The sequence below is a fragment of the Oryctolagus cuniculus genome, chromosome 10 (genome assembly GCF_051225735.1).
Source record: "Oryctolagus cuniculus isolate XC-2025 breed Fujian yellow rabbit chromosome 10, ASM5122573v1, whole genome shotgun sequence".
NCBI lineage: Eukaryota > Metazoa > Chordata > Mammalia > Lagomorpha > Leporidae > Oryctolagus > Oryctolagus cuniculus.
Genome location: NC_142876.1, coordinates 82,479,827 through 82,496,505, shown reverse-complemented (window position 1 = coordinate 82,496,505; position 16,679 = coordinate 82,479,827). Strand labels below are relative to the sequence as shown.

Sequence of the window (16,679 nt, the reverse complement as noted above, 5' to 3'; positions counted from 1 at the left end):
GTAGGACTGCCTGCAATCCTCAGATGACAGATGAGCCAACTGAAGGTTACAAAGTTGCGTAAATTATCCAAGATCTAACAGGTAGTCTAAAATAGAGTTGGGATTTGTATTTAAGAAGCCTGACTCTTATTTTCTCTTATTTAGCTTATCCTCCAGGGATTCATGTTTAGCCCTTAGAGTTCATATGAGCATATCATGGTCACAGGAACCACATATTTTTTTAAAGATTTATTTATGTATTTGAAAGTCAGAGTTACACAGAGAGAGTAGAGGCAGAGAGAGACAGAGAGAGAGAGAGACAGAGAGAGAGGTCTTCCATCTGATTGTTCACTCCCCAATTGGCCGCAATGGCCAGAGCTGCACCCATCCAAAGGCAGGAGCCAGGAGCTTCTGGGTCTCCCACATGGGTGCAGGAGCCCAAGGACTTGGGCCATCTTCTACTGCTTTCCCAGGCCATAGCAGAGAGCTGGATCCAAAGAGGAGCGCCGGGTTTCCAACCGGAGCCCATATGGGATGCCGGTGCTTCAGGCCAGGGCGTTAACCCACTGCGCCACAGCACCAGCCCCAGAACAACATATTTTTAAAGCTAAAGATTCTCAGTGTCCTGCTAAGTGATGGATCTATCTCAAAAACCAGCCTTCTATGACAGTTAAGAGGCAACCATTGTGGATGACTCCCTTCTAAATACAAAATAAAGATCTTCCAAGGTCCAGGTAATGCCACTGTATCCGTCTTACATTCTAATGTGCTCTATTGAGTGGGGCGGGGGGCATAGTTGGTAGTTCGTGGAATTCACAGCCTGGCTACAACCCAAGGAGCAAGTCCTCCTTCCTGGAGAATGTTAACCATAGCAAGCATCATGGCAGAATCAAGGCTGGGAAGAGCTCTCCTAAAGCATCTTGTCTATGAAGAGGAGAATTTTTGGCTGTCATACTGTAGCAGTGAACCAAGCATTTACCCAGTGTGCACAGTAACTTTACAGGTAAGCTTCCCAACCTTTTGTTTCAAAGACACCATCTGAAGTACGTAAGATTCCAAGTTAATTGTCTCCACGTCTGTTCTGGCTAGTCATTGGTCAGCTAATTTGTGGTTACAATGAGATGAACCGGGTTCACTTTCTTGTCCTGGCATAGAGTCTCTGGATCTCAGTTTTACTGATAATCTAATGGGAATTCAAAGGAATCATACTGGATACACATATTAATTTTTAACTGATTTAGAAGATAATCCCTTTCCTTGAAACTGTGATTCCATTGTATTACAAAATCCACAGAACAACAGATGTACTGTGCTTTATGATTAGAGGATTAAGATTTAACCAAATGAGGAAACCCTGCATACAAGCAGGAGATGGTAAAATAGGAAGAGAGCCCTGGCTTATGACATGGTTTGTTGTTCATTCTTTTAGTTTAATTTACGGATTCCCAAGCTTTAATGCACATATATATTACTGTTTAGGGGTTTCTGTGCCAAACCAGGTGTATCTTATGTTGTGAGCAATTCAAAGAATTGTTTTAGACTGGTTTTGGTGCAGTTATCTCATGATCACTAAATTTAACATGTTCTTATCTTTCTTCTAAGATAAAACTTGCATGACAAATCCTGAGTGTATCCCAGCCAGGGCTCTTGAAGTGCAAGCTTCCACAAGTCTCTGCCCTCTGTTTCCTGCTGGGGAGAATGGAGTATTAAAGTCTACCTTGAAGTCTTTTAGAGAGGACTTCATTAGATTCAAGGTTATCACGAACCCCACAAGGCTTGGCATCATGTGTGGGATGTGTTAGTACTTAGCACAGGTGCTTTTCCTTTCCAGCTTAGTGCTCCCTCTGGCTATCCCACAGCACAAAGTTGAAGTGGGGAATCATTGCTGGGTTTTCAGACGTGTCCACCTGCCTGCTACTTCTTTTATACATTATGTGGTTTCATACTTTGCAAAATACCCGTTGACTAGTATTAATGAATTTCTAAAATATTTTACCAGAATAAACCTTTTTTGCCATACAGATTAGAAAAAAATCCTTTTCTTTTTTGCATTTCATTATTTAAAATTTTGTAATAACAAATGGTTGTCCATTTTTATGGGATACCCTACAAATACACACATAAACGGGTAAATTCCACTTTCTATGAAGTTTTTGAAGTACCCTGCTACAACTTTAAAAACTGGCTGGCTGTTATAAAATATATGCCTCCCCCGTGACATGGTTATCTTATTACTAAATATAGGTCCCTAAGAGTATGTCTTCAAAAGAATTATACAAGCATGTTTTAAGCACATTTAGTCACCAGAATTGGAAAGGACTTATGTGTCCATCAACAGGAAAATGAATAAATGAATTATATCCTGTACAACAGAAAACTACACAGAAGCAATGAGAGCAAAGTAAAATGTATTCAACAACATAGGGTGAAGCTCAAAAGCGCTATGCTGAATAAGAAGAGCAAAAGAGCTATATGGTATAATATGGAATAACTCAAAAGAGTTATATGGTATAATATGGTATAACTCAAGAGTTATATGGTATAATCCCATTAAGAAAAACTGTAAGAATAGGCAAGAAAATTATGCTGATAGAACTCAGAGCAGTGTTTACCCCTGGGAGTAGCTGATGAATGAATGATGGGAGCACAGGGGAACTTGCTAGCGGGGCTGAAAATGTGATAAATACTAATGTGGATGGTGCATGCGTTATACAGACACATGAAGATGTGCTTTTAAGATTTGCAGATTTTACCTTATGCACATTACACCTCAAGATTTCCAAATAACACAAATACTGTAATAGTGTGATTTGTTAATATAAGATTTATCTAAAGAAATGATGACCGTATATGAAAAACTTTCTGAATACTCAGTTTCTTCAGTGAAGAGGTGGGGAGTAAGAAGTAACTGTTAGGCCGGCGCTGCGGCTCACTAGGCTAATCCTCTGCCTGCAGCGCCAGCACTCCGGGTTCTAGTCCCAGTCGGGACACCAGGGTCTGTCCTGGTTGCTCCTCTTCCAGTCCAGCTCTCTGCTGTGGCCTGGGAAGGCAGTGGAGGATGGCCTAAGTGCTTGGGCCCTGCACCCGCATGGGAGACCAGGAGCAAGCACGCCTACCGTAGCAGCCATTTGGGGGTGAACCAACTGAAGGAAGACCTTTCTCTGTCTCTCTAACTCTGCCTGTCCAAAAAAACAAAGTATCTGTTAGAGATTAAAATGACTTAGAACACATAACAATCGAATGCAATTTATGTGAGTTTTGTGTCCTGACTTTTAAAACTTTGTGAAAATATATTTTTGGGTCTGATAATGGTATTGTGACTCAGGGTGAAATGATGTGTCTGGCAGTTATACTAAATATTCCAATCAACAAAGAAAGAGCAATGATCTCAAACAAGAATGGTCAAGTGTCTAATCTGAGGAATGAAGCTCAGATTTACAAATCAGGTGACTGAGTGTGTAGCACAAAATCCTCAGACCAGTCTCAGAGAGGAATGACGGGTGAGTTAATGAATCTGTTTTTGGAAATAAGCTTTCGGTCCCAAGGGTCTTCCAAGAGGAAATGATAGGCTCTGTGGTCCAGGAACATCCCACTGAGATCTGGAGTGAATCTCAGTGAGACCTCAGAGGTGAAGTCTCCAGTTCCTGAAGCTGCAGCTATGAGTTTGTGAGAGCTCAGCTAAGGAGAATAGTAGGAGTGAACAAAAGAGCTAGGCGAAACTATGCACATGCAACCTTCAGAGAGTAGACAAGAGAAATAGACTCTAGAACATACTAAGGAGCACCAATGATGAAGAACCAGGAGGGAGCATTAACTCTAGGGTCAAAGAAAAAGGGACAGGGAGGGAAGCTGGACTCTTTGGCACACGTTTTTAATAGGGCCATTCTTGATGCTCTATGGTTGGAGTCAAGGCTGGTTGCAATTCAAGTGGGGGAAATTCAACAGTCTCTGGGCATGGAAGTCAAGCACGCTGCAAAGAAAAATGCCAGACAACAGCCAGCTCTCTGGCCTAGCATTAAAACTGACACGCTTTCATATTTTTCTTGGGCTCTGCAGGCCCAAGTGGAGACACTGTTTGCCAAGGCTCAGCCCCCAGATAATTTACTTTCCTTTTATTTTTTCCTTACTCCTGAATTGAATTATCACCTTCCTGAAAAGCCTTCTGTGTAATGGAAAAGCTGACACAAGCCCAAGTGGAATACAGCAACCCAAATGAGGCTCCCGTTATTGCGCTATTACACGAAGAGCCGGCTTTGGTCTGCCCCTCATTCATCACCTGCTAACTATGAAGTCCTAATCAAGCAGCTTTGTTTTAATGGCAGCTGTTGTGCGGTGACCTTTGCGGCTTCCCCACCCTGCTCCTGGAGCAAACAGATTCATTCAGTTTTGGGCTGAAGCTATTGTGCATAAGAATCACCATCAGGGATGATGAGGTTTTCTTCTGGGTCTGCATGGGACACGAAGCATTGTGCAGGTCCTCCTGTCCCTCGGAGTCTGGAACAGTGGACCTGGCCAAAGGGGCAGGCTGTGAGGACTCCCTGAAGCCAAATCTTCAGTTCCTTGGACCTCGGCTTGCAACATCTCTCCTCTCCTGGCCTTAAAGGTACCTCCTGACATTCTGTGTGCATTTTGAGTGTTTTAAAATACACCCAAGGACATTGTTTTAATAGTGGATTCCTCCTTGGCATTGGGCGCTATAGAAACTTCCAATTAGCATTACTTTTCCCTGCCTCCACCGTGTCCTGTAGCAGGGGCCATTTTTTTGAAATCGAATTCCATCTGTTTATTTCCCAGGAATGAAAGGCATTTTTCAGATCTTTCACCAGATCTATTGCTCATGTCTGGAGGATTTGTACTGGGGTGGGCTTTCTGGATTTTGGTGTATAGGTTATGGTTGTTGGTATTTTTTATTTTTCTGAGAGTCCTCAAATGACAAAAATCCTTTCTACTTATTTTCTTTTCCAACCCTGGGGTTTCTAAGCCCCTTTTTGTGAGCTAATGCAGATTCCTGCTAGCGAAACCCTTTCCTCGCGTTCTGAAGCTATTTTGCTCACAATTCTCATTACTTTGCTCTCGGGTCATGGTTGATCTCCCCTCTCCTTGCGCAGCTGAGAGTTCCCGGCTGTTTCTAATCCCGAATTAGCAGAAATAGAAAAATCTGCTCCTCGAGGTAATAAGTGTCTCACAGGCCCTGCAGCTCAGGCCACATTGCAAAACGGAACATGGTTCTGGGCGCACGTGTGAGCCCTGACGTTGCCACGGGCGCGGACGGAACATTTGTTCTTAAGCTGCTTTGCTAAGGTGAGGCTATCCTTGGGCTCGGATTTGTGTGGAATCCAAAAAAGTAGTCAGTGAAAGCAGAAATGAGGCAAATAAACCACACATTGATGCTGGACACCTTCCATTTCATTGGCTCAGCTTACCGCAGAATTGGCCCGTGCAAGATGACGCTGCCATTTGCGCCAAGTTAGCGCAGCTGTCTATGCAGCACCGCTAGAATTCCTTTTATTTGTATTCTAACCTCGCCCACGTTTTTAATGGTGTCTGTCCTCCATTTCTCAACCAGACGCTTTTCCCTATCTGCTTTCAATGCTAATGTCTCCCTGTCCTGTTTTTCAAATTAAATATCGTACTTAAAATATTAATATCCCTTGCTCTTTGATTCTTTGTTTATTCATCTTATGCAAAACATAACGGTGAGACCTCCATCTGTATTAAATGCTACTGTATAGGCAGATTCAATGACTTATTAATGACTGTTTCATGATACGGGAGAGCTGAGGCTTTATATAATCATGCAATTCTTATTCAAGAATGCTCTGCCTGTACTACCCTGTAGGGAAAAAAAATGAAATATGCCTATCTTTTCAAAGAAAAAAAAAAAAAAGACTAGCTTTGTGAAGATCGTTGTGGAAATAACTACGCCTTGAAACTAGGCCAAGTGACTTCAGTCTCCAGGGAAGTTAGCTCATGTCTTCAAGTATTTGGGTTTGTAAACTTTGGTAGTGTTCATTGAAGTGGAAGCCACATACTGCATGTGTAAATTTCAAGGAATTAGCACCAAAGGGGTAGCCATGGCCAAGGTAAGGCAGTTGTGTATTTTGAGGCCCTCTTTCTTGTCTCTATCCCATATTCTATTGAATTGTTTCTACTTTTGTCCTTAGGTGTAGATATTGTTTATCTACATTCTTTATGTACATTAGATTGAAATCTTTGATGTTTATTAATAAAAGGCCACTGGGTAAGTTGCATTTCCACTCTTATAGTGGTGTCACTTGATGAATAGAAGTTCTTTTTTAATGTGACCCAATGTATCAAGCTTTTCCTGTATGGTTGATGTTTTTCAAATCAGTGTCCTGAATTTAAACACTCTCTACCCTGGGGCTGGCATTGCAGTGTAGCAGGTAAAGCTGCTGTTGGCGACACCAGCGTCCTCTGTGGACACTGCTTTGAGTCCCAGCAACTCCGCTTCCAATCCGGTTCCATGCTAATGGCTTAGGGAAAGCGGCAGGAGTGGCCCAGTGTTTCAGGCTCTGCCACCCATGTGGGGGACCTGGAAGAAGTGCCTGCTCCTGGCTTCAGCCTGGTCCAGCATTGGCTGTTGCAGCCTTCTGGGGAGTGAACCAGCAGAGGGAAGCCAGGTAACTCACCCTCTCCCTCTCTCTCCGTAACTTTCAAAATAAATATATCTTAAACTCTACCTATCCCAAGGTCATGAAGATAGGAGAGAATTTCAAAAAGTTCATTTAAAAATTAGATAAGATGAAAGAAGAAATGCAAATTCTTGTTTAGTGTTTTTCAAAACACAGATTTTCAATGACATTTCTGTAGACTCCATGTCATCTCCAGCATTCTTTGATGGCAGCTTTACTGTGTATGTTTCATACCCTTCATTGTTAGATCTGAGTTCAGTTGAACCTGTTTTAATGTCAAGATGAGAACCCTTGGAAGCCAATGTGCCATTCTCCGGAGAGGTTTGCCATGGTCTAGTTTGTATCACATAAAGATTTCTCGGATTACAATGTAGAAGATGGACAAGAGTTGAAGCAGGGAGAACATTTAGAATGTTCTGCCACGGTGGTTCAGTAGGAAGTGATTATGGTATACATTTGCATAGTAGCAGTAAAAATGAAAAGGAGTGATTGGATATGTTGTGGGCGAGGTGAGGTCTAGATTCCTGTTCCACGTCCTTGTCTTCTACTTAGAGAAGCATTCTAAGTACAGGCACATATATGGTACACAGAGTGGTAACATTTATTTAAAAGGTGAGAAAACACACACATGGGCATGCGTTAAGAGTGTGATGGGCCAGGAGGGGAAAGGGGTAGAGGCATGAAATACAGAGACAGTGCTTCATGCTCTGTCTCATCATCATCTGCAAAGAGAGAGAGACATTCCCAGTTGACTGCCTCTTCTATGAGATTTGAAGAGAAATTGTTACATGATCTCTCCCCCAAGTCCCAGAGGAAGGGAGATCCATCCTGGGAAGGGGATTATTTGACAGGTAGGTGGGTAGGATTCCACAGGGTGGGGGAGGTGTGACATCCAACTCCAGATATTTTCCTTATCCCATATACTATTCATGTAGGTTTCAGAATTCACATTTCACATTTTATTTTTTTAATTTTTTAAAAGATTTTTTAAATTTATTTGAAAGAGTTACAGAGAGAGGTAGAGACGGAGAGAGAGGTCTTCCATCTGCTGGTTCACTCCCCAGATGGCTGCAACGGCCAGAGCTATGCCGATCCAAAGCCAGGAGCCAGGAGCTTCTTCCAGGTCTCCCATGTGGGTGTAGGGGCCCAAGGACTTGGGCCATCTTCAACTGCTTTCCCAGGCCATAACAGAGAGCTGGAACAGAAGAGGAGCAGCGGAGACTAGAACTGGCACCCATATGGGATGTTGGCGCTTCAGGCCAAAGCTTTAACCCACTGTACCACAATACCAGCCCCCACATTTCACATTTTACAGATGAACAGAATATGGGAGATAAGGGGCAAGAGAAATGAAGGGCAGATACTTGAGCCCTAACTTGAGCAACTGAATGAATGATGGTACTGTTAATTAAGATGGAGCCAACAAAAAGATTTATGGGACAAAATGAATTCAGGTTTGCTCAGGATGAGATTCATTGGTTAAGGGGCAATGGATAAGGAATAGATGAGTGGACCAGTGGCTGGTCTATGATGAATAAGCACAGAAGTGATAAAGCTGGAGTACCCAGATCCTCAGCCCTAGGCCGAGGATTGTCATGTGTTATACCGACATAACCCAGAGGATACTCTGGTGAACTCTAGGTTCAGCCATTTTGGAAAAACAAAATAAAGACCATCTGGTCCAATAATTCAGCATGTCTTATATAATAACTACCTCTATGATTTAGTATGTGGGTTTCTTACATCTATGAGAGAAATTCTGTCAGAAAAAAATAATTCTTCAGCTTCATTTAATCCAATATTTCTCTAGTTAATTTTTTTTTTCATCAAAATGTTTCCATAGAGGAAAGACATCTCAACCCAGTATTGTTAGTGTTATATGGAATAATCTTTGGACAAAACTGTCTTTAATTTAGTACCATGTTATGTAAAAAAGAATCCTATATAGTGCAGTGAGCACTCTGTATACTCTTACCATAACACTTAAAAGGGGATAGGCATTTGGTCTGGTGGTTATGATGCCAAATAGAATACTCACATCCTAAATCAGATTACCCAGATTTGAGCCTGGTCTCCACTCCGTCTCCCAGCTTCGTGCTGATGCACACCCTGGGAGGCAGTGGTGATGGCTCAAGTTTTTGGCTCCCTGCCACCCACATGGGATGCCCAGGTTGAGATCTTGGCTCCTAGCTTCAGCCTGGCCCAGCTCCAGGCGTTTAATGAGTAGATTCTCTCCTTCTCTCTGCCTCTCCTCTCAAATAAAAAAAAAAAATTAAAATGTGCATAGTAAACATTTTTATTCATGTTTATCTATTTCTGCAATCTTATGTGAATGGTAAAATGTCTTTTAACTGCCCTTTCTCAAGGGCAATTCTCCTGTGTCATAATAATTGAAAATTAAGAAGTTACAGAGTCATAATTAAATCGTCCCCTTTGAACCCTTGTGGCTGAAACTGCATATTAACCACATCCCATTCAGATCAGGAGTAGCAAGAAATATTCTGAACACCAACTGCTACAAGATAACATAACAAGCTTTGACAGATTCCTAATTACCTGACTATCTACTAGTTAAAAACTCTTTAATACTGTGGCAATTCTCTTATTTGCACATAAGTCAAAAGGTACATCTACTTTACATTTAATTGATATCTATATTGCTACTTTAAAAAGAATGCACTCCCTCAATATATTTCACTATTAATTTATGACCTTTGATCTGCATTTGGGAAATAATTTTAAAAGAAATTACTTATGATAGCATTGTAGATGAATCTGAAAACTGCAACTCAAAATCGATTTAACTCTTTTTTTCTTTTTGAACAAACTCCTTTTTTTTCTCCTAAAGATAGAACCCACTTTCCATTTGATGGCCATAAACTTTTACAGATTTTATTTCACCTTGCTAAACTTTTTTTTGCCATCTGTAAAATATGGGGAAAATAACCATCTTAGGGTCATTGTGAAATCTAATAAAAATGATGCATATAAAAAGATTACAACATGACCGAGCCCATAGCAAATATTCAAGAAATGCTAGTACTGTCCACTTCAGTTAAGAAGATTTTTGGATCTGACAGCAATGTGGGTTCCATGTACAGCTGTCGAATTGAAATAACTTTGGCTCATATTGAAGTTTCCCTTATTGCATTTGGAGAATAAGAAATATTTGGAAGAGGAGTCATGGACCGTAAGGTGTTTTCACTTTAGATGCAATTAGTGGACTTACAAGGTGCTTTTGAGAACAATATTATGGCCTCTTCATGTGGAGTACTTTTTATATACCCAGTGTTTCTTAAGCTCTCTACAGCCAAGATTTCAGTTAGTCTCTTCAACAACACTATGGGGTAGGAAACATAGTTGATTTCCTTTTACCATACACTAGGCCTAGAGACTTTCCCATAGTGAAAGAGTGGTGGAGGTAAATTGCCTAAATCTGTCTGCCTCCAGAACCCAGAACCACAGTACTATGATTTCCACAAGTCTCATAAAGAATAAGTCATTGTATGGAAAAGTGGGTAGAGGCACAGAAAGGTGTACACATTAAGGGAATACAGACTCAGCATGCTAAGTCCATTTTCAACTGAAAGGAATTTGCATCATCTATTTAAAAGACTTTTAAAGTTTTCTGAACCAAAATGATGTTGATGTCCCCAAAACCACAAATCTCACTGGATCAGTTGCTTCTAAATAAATGTTTGTTCAGAGAATCTTGAGCCAGTGACCCTTAAGGAATGACTGAAATAAAATGCACTGGGTAGCTTTAAAAACCCAATTGTCGGGGCCGGCACCGTGGCCCACTAGGTTAATCCTCCGCCTGCGGTGCCGGCATCCCATATAGGCACTGGGTTCTAGTCCCGGTTGCTCCTCTTCCAGTCTAGCTCTCTGCTGAGGCCCGGGAAAGCAGTGGAGGATGGCCAAGTGCTTGGGCCCCTGCACCCACATGGGAGACTAGGAAGAAGCTCTTGGCTCCTGGCTCCTGGCTTCTGATCGGCGCAGCTCCGGCCATTACAGCCATTTGGGGAGTGAACCAGTGGAAGGAAGACCTTTCTCTATGTCTCTCTCTCTCACTGTCTGCAACTCTGTCAAATAAATAAATAAAAAATCTAAAAAGAAACCCAGTAGTCTAGTGGGGAGATAGCATGGTGCCAGGCATATTATCATATAACCGTTTTTTGATTATGTATAGGAGGTGGCTGCATAAAGTAGATGATTTTGGACCAGTGCAGAAAAGAGTAGACTCACAAACTAAAATCTCAGACAGCAGAAACCCACTTATAAGGGAGATGAATTGGGGGGAATCCAGTCATTTGCAGAAGAGATGACTCCTTATCTGGAAGAAGTTAGAATGGGTAAGCTACTGGGTTAGTTGAACTACATTGATATGGAAGAGAATGAATACAGTATGTCTGAAAGAATTGAAGGAGTCTGTCTTCCTGGAGGTAGACACACCAGGGAAAGCGAGGGAATCTGAGGGCAAGAGTAGAAAGTTGATAGTAGATGGGAAAAAGCGCTTTTCTTTAACAAAATGTTCAGCCATCTCCTTGGCTTGTTAACTGTGAAAGCAATGATTTCAGCAAAAATTTCCCTGAAGTTTACCCTTCGAAATCTTCCAAACATTTTTTTCTGTATTCATGCAAATAGGGTTTCAGTTATCACCACCTGTCACAGTCTCTCATCCCCTTTCTCCCTCCTAACCAAATTCAACCTAGATATCAGTGTGTCTTTCCCACACACACAACATATCAAACACAGTAGACTCTAACTATCCAATGAAGTAAATTTAGAGTGCATTTAGTTTCCTGTGCTTATAGAATCTTCATAGCTACATGCAATTGTTCAGTCATACCTACACAGAGATTTAAAGAGGAAAATATTGGGAGGGTGTCGATGCAGCTGTCAAGTTATTGCTTGGGATACTTGCATCCCTTATCAGAGTGTCTGGTTCGAGCCCTGGCTCCTCTGCTTCTGGATCATCTTCCTGCTAATGAATCTTGGCCCCTGCCATCTACTTGGAAGTTCTGGATACAGTTCTGGGCTATTGGACCAGCCTTTGTTTTTAAAGGCATTTGAGGAGTGAACCAGCAGATAGAAGATCTCTTGTTCCCTCTTTCTCTCTCCCCCACCCTCTCAAATAAAAATGAATACAAACAAATAGAAAGTTACCAAGGGACCAAAATCTTTCCTCATTTCCCAAAACACGCTCTCTACAGTTCTCCTCTGTCTTTCTGTGCTCATTTACCGTACATCCTCCCAGAAATGTTTCAAAGTTTGGGAGCTTCTCATAGGCTTGGGGCCATGTTTCAAGTCAGTGTTTGCATATTTTTTGCCTCTCTTCTTTCTCATCTTGTGAGAGCTACTAAAAAATATGTCACTTCTTCATTCTCAGCCACCAGTTAAATGAAGAGGCATTCCATTGATCAGTTCCCTTTAATTCTCAAAATGTATGTATTCAATCATATTCGGTGTTGTACCTTCTTTAAACCATTAGTATCAAAGTGTAACTTTTTTTTAAAGTGCCTTAGATTTGTGTTAACTACAACCTCACCGAAAAGGGTCACTGGAAAATTGATTTCTCTGTGTACCAAAGGTGATTAACGCTTCATAGAAAATGTGATGTTTATTTTTCTGTTGATGTGTTTTACATGAAAGGCAGAGGGAGTGAGTGAGTGAGAAAGCAAGAACACCATTCACTCCCAAATACCTGCACCAGCTGTGGCTGTGCTAGGCCAAAGCCCAAAGCCAGGAACTCAATTCTTACTCCCATATGAATGGTATGAACTCATGTATTGGGGCCATTGTCTGCTGCCCCATAAGCATATTAGCAGGAAGCTGGGTTGGAAGCAGAGCCAGGCCTCAATCCCAGGCACTCTGAGATGTGGACGTCACAAGCACTGGTTTAAGTCACTGGGCCACAGTGCCCCCCAACGGGGTACTTTCATAGTGCCAGAGTACATCAAAAAAGCTCACAAAAAATTGACTAACAGATACGTTTATTTGGATGCATAGTTTTTTCTTGATAGTTTGCATGAACCTCTTGAAGATCCCTTGCATGCATGGATTTTGAAAATTTTTGCACCAAAGAAAATGTCTTCTAGTTATACTTTCCTCACCAACTTGATGAAGTACCCTCATATAATGAATGTTATAGATCCTCTCTTCAGAAAAAAAATAGCCATATGCTGATAACACGTAGCAGTACCATCAGGATCTTCATATATTTTGTGATGGTCATCCAAAGACCCCAGATTGGGAACCTGTTGTAGGTCACTTCTCTTAGTTATCTTGGACTAATGATAGTGAACTAAGAGTGTGCTATCACAATCAGATAGAAAAGAGCTCCAGTCATATTCTCACTTCTTGATAGCCATGTGATTGATCCTAGGCAAACTGTCTAACCCTGGCCAGTACCACGATTAACAATAGCAGCTATGTCCTTGGCTCTCATAAAGATTAACTGAGACATTGCATGCAACAACTTAGCATGGTGCCCAATGCATATGCTTACTCAATGGAAAATGTTACTGTCTTTATAAGGTGTATGTATTTAATATCTTAGGCTTTTCAGGGGGAGTGGAAGTCAAGGCAAAGAAGCTGGTCTTTGGAGACTCTTGAGGTGAACTGAGGAATAATTTCCAGGTCAAGAACCATGGTGGGGGCCGGCGCTGTGGCTCACTAGGCTAATCCTCCGCCTTGTGGCACCGGCACACCGGGTTCTAGTCCCAGTCGGGGCACCAGATTCTGTCCCGGTTGCCCCTCTTCCAAGCCAGCTCTCTGCTGTGGCCAGGGAGTGCAGTGGAGGATGGCCCAAGTACTTGGGCCCTGCACCCCATGGGAGACCAGGATAAGTACCTGGCTCCTGCCATCGGATCAGCGCAGTGTGCCGGCCGTGGCAGCCATTGGAGGGTGAACCAATGGCAAAGGAAGACCTTTCTCTCTGTCTCTCTCTCTCACTGTCCACTCTGCCTGTCAAAAAAAAAAAAAAAGAAAAGGAAAGAAAACTATGGTGGGGAAAGGCCCTTTCATTTCCTTCTGAGGCCCACCAAGGGACCACTTCTTCCAACCCTCCTATGAATGAGGTCAGGGAGAAAAGCGAAACTTGTCAAAAAAAAAAAAAAAAAAAACACACACACACACACACACAAAAAAAGTAGAATTTGATCAAAGCACTGAGAATCCCTCTGCAAAGCTATTGATTAAGATTTAGGGGTTTCTGTTCATTTGCAGAGAGACACTCAGAGGAAGTTACTAAAAAATACTTTGAACCAGTTAAGAAGGTTGTCTCTGGTTCAGTGTTTGCTTGGGTCTTCCTTCATTTGAGGAAACACTTTAGTCTATGTCAAATTGCCAAGTTACAAATAAACAAAAAGAAAAATTTAAATCTTATACTCCATGCACAGTTCTCCCAGTGGTCAAGAATTAATATTATGTATAATTCAGAGCTGCATTGTCCAACATAATTAAAGTTAATTCAAGCCACATATATAATTTAAAATGTTCAGATGGCTGCATTTTTCAAAAGTACAAAAAGTGAAATTAATTATAATAATAAATTTATCCCAGTATATCCAAAATGCCACTAACACATGTATTTGACGTACAGATTTGAAAAGGGCATTGCATTCCTACTTTCATATTAACATATCTACTGTGTCAATGACACACACGATATATCTATATCCAAACACTACATTTTCCAAAGTAAAAGCAAAATGCAATCTGCCAAAATAAATTGTCAGGTTTTGGGGAAAGATATGTTACATTGTTTGCATTTTTCCATTCAAATTTTAATTCACATAAATGAAAATTGGGGGTTGAACATGTGAAACACTGGTTGAGATAACTGCTTAGGATCTCCACATCCCATATTGGAATGCCTGGGATTGAGTCCTGCCCCTACTTCTGATCCAGCTCCCCGCTAATGCTACCCTTAGAGATAGGAGCTGATGACACAAGTATCTGGGACTCTGCCACCCTTGTGAGAGACCCGGATGGAGGTCTTGGCTCCTGGCTTTGGTCTGGTACAGTCCTGTGTGGTGAGGTCACTTGGGAAGTGAATCAGTGGTTGGAAGATCTCTGTCTTTGTCTTTCAAACAAAAAAATGGTAAATAATGGTTTCAGAGTCATACAAGCATATTCATGTGTAAAATAGATGGATGTGGCTAGTGGTCACTGCATTAGCAGATTTTAGGGGAGAATCTGAAATTTCGACTCACAGTTACAGGTTTGAATCCCGTCTCGCATTTGCTCACTGTGTTTGATGGTAGAACTTGCTTTCCTTCTCTGAGCTTGTTTTACTCCCCTATACCTAGCACTATAAGCCCATGAATTTGCTACAAGGGTTGGATGAGATCATGGAAGATGAAAGAGCCCAGTGAACTGTAAAATGAAGTATAAACATAAGGAATTTTAAATTGAATAATATGAAGAGAGTTAATTAGAGACTTTGAGTCAGATTTCACATTTGTGGAAGCAGAAGGAAATCATCTCCTTTAACTATTGCCAATGATGATCATAAATCCTAAAGTTAGGATGCGGTGGGTTGGTGGTTTTCTTTAAGCAAATCATTTTCATATTTTCTGTTAGGAAAATCGTGGCTTTTCTCTTGCTATATTGTAAAAGGTATTGTTTTTAAATATAAGTCATTTAAGTCTTTCTCAAAAGGTTGTGACAACGTGGTCACAGGGGTGTATGTCAATTTGTAAGACATACATAAAATTGTCGTGAGTGTTTATCCCCCCATGAAGAATGGAAAAGAGGATTTGTTTTACTCCATAGACCCCTCTTGTGTTTCAATTCTCAACAGAGGAGCCCTGTATTATTTCAGGGATAAAATCAGTGCAATGAAAAGTTTCATCTTCTATGTGGTAACGGGCTCTGATTCTACATCCATAAACAATCCAGTTAATTCTCATGGTGGATGAGCCGAGCCTCACCACTGCTCCTGGAAATGAGCGTGGATTGATCAGTAAACCGTGGCTGTGTCTCCTCAGGGAACCTGTCTCTAGAGGCTGACCCCATTGCAGTTCAGAACCCATGGTCTGGACTCCCACCTTCCCAACTTTCAGGCTCATATTTGGAGTCTGTGTTTATTGTCGTCTCCAGCCTTTTACAGCAGGTGCCATGTCTCTACACCTGTGTATCTTCTTGAATTTCAGTTTTTGCCTCTCTGAAGAATTGCTGCATATTTGGTTGAATGGTTCCAAGAACCCCCTAAATGAAAGGCTGTCACATATGCCTTTAAATCTCTATTTAGACCACATAATCCTGAATATAGCCTTGGAATTTGATGAAAATCTGTCTAGGTGTTTTCATGCTAAGCAGCTACAGAAAGAATAAACTTAATGTATTCAGATTATCCTCAAAAGGAATGCAAGTTACCATGTGATTTCTAAGGGTTGAGAAAAATAATTGTTTAAAAGGTCTCCGACAGTGACTTTGAGACTTTTAGAGCTCTGTTGAACCGAGTTGTTGTCTAGTTTTTCTTTCAGCATAGAAGTAGCCTTTCCATATGCCTTTATGTTAATACAGCTCATAATTATTGAATGCTTGCATGTACTGACTTTGTGCTGGGTGCTGTAAATACAGCGATGAACTCACTTGGACATAGCTGCTGCCTGTAGGGAGCTTGTCACCACCGGAGTAATTTGTTCATCAAGTCACCTATTGGGAAAATTTGAAGAAAGTAATGTGATGGGAAGGCCAAGAATGTTTCCACAATTGAGCTGAGACCCAGCATATGGAAGAGTGTTAACTAGGACATAGGCGAGACATAGGGTATATCTCTCATGTGGATGGGACAGCATGTGCTGACGTGCTGAGGTAGAAGGTAGCACAGTACATCTAAGAAAGTCAAAGTAAGCCCATTGAACTGAAACATAGGAAGACATACAGTAGTGACATGGCAGGTTTTGTCATAAATGGTGAGCTTTAGTCCAAGTTGTTAACCGTTACAGTATGGTATTCTCTTCATTGACCAAAATTCTTGCAACTCCTTGGACTGCCACTAGCCTATTAAGTTTGTAAGCAAGCCAAGAATCAGCATAG

At 41.4% G+C, this 16,679-nt stretch overlaps 1 protein-coding gene and 1 long non-coding RNA gene across 8 annotated transcripts in view; both read left to right on the top strand.

Moving 5' to 3' along the window:
* The window catches only part of TAFA1 (TAFA chemokine like family member 1), a 566,674-nt gene that overhangs the window by 308,628 nt on the left and 241,367 nt on the right, over positions 1–16,679 (top strand). The window lies entirely within an intron of this gene.
* Positions 4,223–16,679, top strand: part of LOC149124314 (uncharacterized) — a 74,452-nt gene continuing 61,995 nt past the window's right edge. For 3 of the 6 annotated variants that reach the window (XR_016214219.1, XR_016214217.1, XR_016214215.1), the window contains exon 1: positions 4,223–4,582. This is a non-coding gene — a long non-coding RNA (uncharacterized LOC149124314). Of the gene's footprint in view, positions 4,583–4,734; positions 5,281–16,679 lie in introns of those variants that run through there. The other 3 variants (XR_016214216.1, XR_016214214.1, XR_016214218.1) reach the window with 2 other exon arrangements.